This window comes from Haliotis cracherodii, unplaced genomic scaffold, assembly GCF_022045235.1.
Source record: "Haliotis cracherodii isolate W230 unplaced genomic scaffold, xgHalCrac1.p SCAF_16, whole genome shotgun sequence".
Taxonomy (NCBI): domain Eukaryota; kingdom Metazoa; phylum Mollusca; class Gastropoda; order Lepetellida; family Haliotidae; genus Haliotis; species Haliotis cracherodii.
Genome location: NW_027266271.1, coordinates 22,433,619 through 22,441,086, shown reverse-complemented (window position 1 = coordinate 22,441,086; position 7,468 = coordinate 22,433,619).

Below are 7,468 nucleotides of genomic sequence, written 5' to 3'. Positions count from 1 at the left end.
GCATGCTTGTATGCTCATAAGTGCGGTCATGAATATAGATGAATACATGACGGATCAAGCAAACATACCTTAATAGGAAATAACATTACATCCGTTGGCGTTAGGACATGTATAGATTGAGACACCTGGTTTATCGGTATAAACCTATGGTCTTGTGTATTATGTACAAGCATGTGTTAATGCAGTCTTCCTTGATTTAAGTTAAAATGTTTGTTTTCTGAGTGTGCATTTTATGAAATCCATTGATTCTTTAAAAGCTTTAAAACAAAAGAAATAGGTTACTGCTTGGTGATATTTCTAACATTATAAGTCAACTTATCTTATTAATAAACAGTCATGACTCGAAAATATGTTTGGTTCTGATGTTTCTTGCACATATGTTCATATCCCCATTATGATTACATGTACATACATATAATATTTTGAATGAGCCAACACAATCACACGAAATGTAGCAAAAATGTTGAGCCGCTTCGTGTTATATAACAGCCAACCAACAATGTGCATCGATGCTTGGTTTGTTTGTTTGTTGTGTAACGCCGCACTCAGCAATATTCCAGCTATGTGACGGCGACCTGAAAATGATTGAGTCTGGACCGGTCTTCCCAGTAATTGATATCATGAGCAATCCATGCAATTGGGATACGAGTCTGACCACGCGATCCCGTTAGTCGCCTTTTACGGCAAGCATCAGTTGCTGAAGACCTATTCCACACCGGATCTTCACGGGTCTCATCGATGCTGACACTATCAACCACTGGTTTGACATGATCAGGTTCGATCACAAGGCCCCTTGAACCGCGCTTGAAGGTTTAAAAACACGAGCCGCCCGGGAAGCCCAGTCGTCCAAGGCGATTATTATTCAATGTACATCGTTGTGCCGCTTAGGCTTGGTACATGTTTTTGATTGACAGTTCGAACCTCTGTTCGCCCTGAATACATGTATGCTTCTAAGTTTGTCAGCAGTGTGCTCGTGGGTTTCACGTGGACAAAATCGTCTAAGATCTACATTACGTCGGGGGAATCAAGCTGACACGACGTGATATGACTGAAATACTGTTCAAAACCCAGCTTATAACCACGACCTCTTCGCGAAAGATAAGTATTGATTTCATGTTTTTATGTTTGATCTTCCTTTGTGTTTTTCATTCAAAGCCATACACCACAGTGAACTATTGATATTTAATTATCTTGCATTAACTCTAATCCATATATTATCCTGGGGAAAATATTTTCAAACAGTTTAACATTTGTTCAGGTGAAAGAAACAACATTTGACAGGTGAAGACAACCAGAAGAGGCAGTTGCCGACAAACAAATGTTCTTCATCTGAAGCCGTAAGTCCAGCAAGAGACAGAACATGACGTTTTGAAGGAGGAAATCGGATTGAAAATATAACTGTCTGATCTGGCCTTTACTTTGTAACGGTCGTACGGCGAAGGGAAGCGTTTCATTGTCATTCTTGAATGAACATGGTAATCGAATCATTTGATATATATATTTATCATACCTCCATGTCAGTGTGATGAGATCTGATTGGTAACCGTGATCTTGATAAAATACTGACGTGTGTAACCCGCCAAGGAGGGTTATACATTTCTCAGCGGGGGAATAATCTCAAATACCCCGCCACGAGCAATACAGGTTGCATTTGGATTCTTGGAGTCAGAATATATCCCTTATATCCCGCTTCCAAGCAAAAAGCTGCACGCTTTTTCCTAGTCAATGGAAGTCACGTGACACAGCACAAGTTAACATCAGCTCAAAAGATTAGATGTCTTCTATCAATTTTTAATTTGTGTTAATTCTTTTACAATGTCACATTTAAACATGTCGATAAGAAAGATTCGTTGTAGCAGGATCACGAGGGGTACATAGGGGTGTTGAGCGCCCCGCGTTAGGTTTCATACCACGAGCCGTGATAGTTATATTAACGAAGGTTATACAATAGCTCTTGAGGGGCACGGGTGGCCCAGTCGTCCAAAGCGCCGGGATTCGCTGTGCAGGGTTGCGCCCCTTGGGCACCCTAGAAACCTATGATTGTGTGTTCGAATCCCGGTTCGCCCCGATTATGTTTCTAGGTTTGTCAGCACCATACCCCTGCTCGTGGGTTTCACCGAACTGTTAAACGTCTGAGACCTGCATCACTTCGGGCTTTCCTCCTACATTAAGCTGACACGCCGCGATATAACTGAAATACTGTTAAAAGCGGCGTTAAACCCAACTCTCTCACTCAATAGCTCTTGACAAAGACTACATATTCACATGACATACTGAATGAATGAATAAATTAACTATTTTTTATTTAATTGTCACGCATACAAATATATAAGTTATTTATATCATGAAAACATGTTCATATTTGTATGGAAGGCCAATATTGGCCGGGGAGTCACGTTGTGTCGACCTTTGTCAGTGTGGTTTTTTTCTATTACAGTTCTGTCATCGACGACAGGGTTTATTAGAAAAAGGCGTTGGTCGCTCGCAAAACACATGCTTGTTGACACCAGCAGTTTACTTCACGGTGTGTCAGTTTAACATGGGATGAAAACCAGAAATGATGATTATCGTATGGTGCTGACGAACAACAAAAAATACTCCGGGCGAGGGCGAGTGAGGGTAAAAAAGACATATAACTTCTATTATTTCTTTTGTCACGAAAGTATAATCTTCTGAGAGCCGCTTGTAGAGAATTATAACGAACACGATCGAACATTTGGTATTATGGACTGCCATCCTTCAAAGAGGAGCTGGTAAAGAGATTTAAAAAAACAAATTGAAAGACTAATTGAAATTATTCTAGAATACAAGTCAACAATCAAGTGATGCCAATATTGTCCAGAACTCTCCGATATGGAGTTTCAAGGGGATGCAGTACAGAGATGAGGATTCAACGCTGTATCACAAATACGCTGCTGTAGAAATTCTTCCTTATTGATAAAATACCAACAGGTTGGTTCATTTGACACACACACACGTTTTAATCACTTCGCAATAATAGTCGTCATTGAAACTTCAGTAGTTTATATTCCTTCACAATCATTATGCCGCAATGTTTCCGCGTTGCTTGAGGGAGCTTTGAGCTGAGAACTTAGAAGAATTATTGATAAAAGGTGTCTGTATGTTAATCCATCCAGAGAGTAGAATCCTTTGATAGGCATTTAGAAGTTGTCAGAGTGAGTGTGTTGGGTTTAACGCCGCTTTTAAGAGAATTTATATCACGGCGTGTCAGCTTAATGTGGGAGGAAAGCCCGAAGTGATGCAGGTCTCAGACGTTTACCGCTTCGGTGACGCCCAGGATCAAGGGCATGGTGCTGACAAACCTAGAAACATAATGGAGGCGAACCGGGATTCGAACCCACAATCATAGGTTTCTAGGGTGCCCAAGGGACGCAACTCTGCACATCTAATCGCGGCGCCCCATAACTCTTCTTTATGAATAACAAACAACACTGCTTTGATTCTTTTGAACATTAATCCTTCCGTGTGTCAACATATCATCATGCACTCTATAAGCTTAGTCAGTATTACCCTTTATGATCGGGCAAGAAGTAGCTCTGAAACAGTAGTTGTTACAAAGAATAATGAAGTTGTAATCAATGAAAAAAAGTGTCCACCCGTGAAGATCCGCGATTGGTCTTCAGAATCCATGCTTGCCTGAAAAGGCAACTGCGTTTGTCGTAACAGGAGACTAACGGATCGGGTGGTCAGGCTCGATGACGTGGTTGATACATGTCATCGTATCCCAATTTCGAAAATTTCGATGCTTATGATATCAATCACTGGATAGGCCATGCTCCATACTTTACAGACCGCCGTCATATACTGGAATACTGGAGTGTGGCGTCGAACAACAAACAAACCTAACTTTACCTAAAGAACATCGGTAGTATATGCAACCACATGGATCTACATGTATAGGCAGCAGGTGGAACAAGAGGTGAGGTGAAATGGGGTTTAACGTCGCGTCCAACATTATTGCACTTATATAGCGACGTGCATGTACTTGTGTGTGTTTGTGTGGCTGCTTGTTCTAGTCCGGACTGATGTCGATTTATAGTGCTAACTTACTGAGATACCATGCCGCAGTTTAACATGAATACCCCACTCAGACACAGTATACTGACTCCGAGCCGACCAGTCCTTGTTTTAGCCCCTTCATGCCGAGCGCCAGACATGCTAACAACAAGTACCATCTTTTAACGTCTTTTGGTATGACTCGGCCGGGGATCGAACCCCGGACCTTCCGCTCTCCGGGCCCACGCTCTACCACTAGACCACGGAGGCGGTCGGTGGAACAAGAATTTCCGCAGTTCATAATATCTTGATTTTATGCGAACATACACCAACCCGCGACCGTCGTGCGAACACATTGAACTCGTATCTTAACTCGATGCCCGTCTGTCGGCTCGTCGAAATGGCAACACAGGAGCCTAGCGGAAAGCATAGAGTCGAGCAACCGAACGCCAACTAACGGGCCGACATCATGTTTATGAGGAAGAGAATTTATGGATATCAACTTCTTTATTATGAGGACATCCATAAATTCTCTTCCTTGTGTATATGACTTCTAAATGCCTTTCAAAGACTTGAGAATGTTTATGGTCTGGCGTGCACAAACCCATGACGACTTCTGAACTCAAGAATCACACTTTATATTTGATCTATTTGTCGACTGGTCCTGTATTAAAAACATGGCACACCCGTTGGTCACACGGGTGTTTCACTGCTGCTCAACCCGCGGGGAGCACCCGTGATACATGCGTTTACTGGGGAATGTATTAACAACTAGGCAGTACTATACAAGAGGGCATGTGTAGCTAAGTCGTCTAAGGCGCCGCAATTTGCTGTGCAGAGGTGCGTCCCTTGTGCGCTCAAGAACCCTGTGATCGTGGGTTGTAATCCCGGTTCGCTCTGGTTAGGTTTCTAGCATCATATCCGTGCTCGTTGGTTTCACCAAAGTGGTAAATACCTAAGACCTGCATCACTCCGTCAACGTGAAGTTGATAGGCCGGAATATAAATGAAGTGCCGTTCAAAACTACGTAACACACAATTCACTGAGTCACTTTTATATGGTTATATAAAGGTTGCAGACGAATATTTCAAGAGTTAAATGCAACGAACTTTGGAGTAAACAGAGTTTGGAGTATTATTTTCGCAGTGTGAATATTTTCATCAGGTTATTGTAACATTTGGAGGAGGTGGCTGACGTGATACAGGTAACACTGATAAAAGACAAATCCTTAATTTTAAGCTTTTTGATTTCATATTTTAAACACCGACAATTGGCTTTGGAATTGACGACGACTGTAAAACATAAAGTTTTTCAGTCATTTTCCGCAGCAATCTTTCTCTACGTGAACTCTCAAAGTTGTGAGACAGACATGTGACGTCATTCTGGACTGTAATGACAAGATGCTATGATGTCATGATACAATGGATGACGTCATATGCCTCAGTGAAAACTGAATCTCCTTGGTTAGCAGAATGTGGTTAACTGTTTGCACAAAACAATCTTAGCGCTAAGACGATCGCAACTCCCATACTTTAACATAGACTTGCGCTAAGTTCGCTTTGTGGAACGGGGCCCTGATAAATATTGATCAAAATTATTCCTAGCACATCCCAGGTGTGGCATCCATGTTACAAGTGATCTAAATGTAATGAACTCTGTGTTAGACCACGACTTATTTTACATAATCATTGCTGTGTCAAACATATTGTCATAATCTGCTGGAAATGTAGAAATTTGACCTTATTAAGCAACTCTAACCATTATCAGTAATCATAAACAGATTAGTGAAATCTGACCAATGTAGAATATAATAATTGTATAGTTATTTTACTTCTTACACTGATGTATTTTTTATGTGTTACAAATTGCCTTCATTGATGAGCTTCGTATAGCCCTTAGGGCTTATCATGTCATTCTTACTATTAATTGGTCACTAATCGGTTAAAAAGATGATTAGGTTTCACTATTCACTGATGATTACATTAAATATTTTATATATCTGGTCAAGAAATGAAAAGGGAATTCCAGGAATGCAATTTGTGCTTCTATTACCATAATCATAAGAAATATCTGCTAAAAAGCAGTCTTTTGTACGACACTGACTACATCATAAGCAAGTATTCAGTAATGTTCACGTGTGCTACTATGACCGCCATCCCTAACCTGAACAAGAACCATGTTCTTACATTTTAGCTTTGGATAGATATTCCTTATGATTGTGGAAAGTGTTTTGTTACTTTTACTATTGTGATAGCTACGTGTTGGTGTGTACATTTGATTTCCAAAGGCATTACTTCCATAGCCAATAATTTCCTCGAAACCTTCTGGCAAATAGTGTAAAATATTCACTTAAACCATTAAACAAGAAGGGATGGAATATGAACTTATTTTGAACATAATGCACACAAATCTTCTAGCTAAAGGAAGACATCCATACATTGTGTCTACTTTGTAACAGAAGATAAACCAGATGTAGAATAAAATATAACAAGGTGTATACGAGCAGGCAGCATTTTAATATTGCTAAACGTTTAATTGTATTGTTAATTCAGTTCAGAGAAGAGACTTCGTACATAAGTGAGTGAGTATGGTTTTACGCCGCTTTTAGCAATATTCGAGCAATATCACGACGGGGGACACCAGAAATGGGCTTCACATATTGAACCCATGTCGGGAATCGAACCCGGGTCTTCGGCGTGACGAGCGAACGCTTTAACCTCTGGGCTACCCGACCGCCCCCGTACATAAGTAAGGTAATAGTTTACAAATTGCGAATAAGACATGGATGACACAGCCGATCTTTGACAAATTTGCAGGAGCTCCAGCCTTTCCTGTTCACAACTCTTGAGATGCAATCTATCATGCTCATTCTACCAAGATTTCAAAGAGCGTCATACGACTCTTTCTCAGAAGTTGTTTGATCAAGGTTACCACATTCAAGGCCCTGGAAAAGCTTGCAAAAAGTGTTAAGGTAGACATGTGGAGGACATTTGACGCACCAGTGACAAAATGAATTCTGATGCAATTCCCTATTTTGACTTGTACCATATGTTCCCGGGTTTTTTTCAGGTTAACAATTGACTTGTCTTTGCATGTGTTTATGACGGGTGCCACCGTCGGGTCTGGGTACGCTCACCCGGTATCATTACTATTTGATTGTGATTCATAATCACATGCTCATGATATGGTTGGAATCGTACAATCGACCCTGCTTTATGCAGAGATTTCTATTGGGAATGGAAAGGGTGTTGTCGTTTTTTTATTATTATTTTAGGAAATGGAAAAACAAAAGTCCATGAAGCCTTTCCTGGAGGGTTAATGATTTCTGTATTGTTTGTAAAGACCCTTCAGGGCTACCTTTTCACTTTCAGCCATCTGATGAAGGGCAAGAAGTACCCTGAGACCACGTTACAACCAATTTAGATAAAACGTTTCATATCTTCATACATAA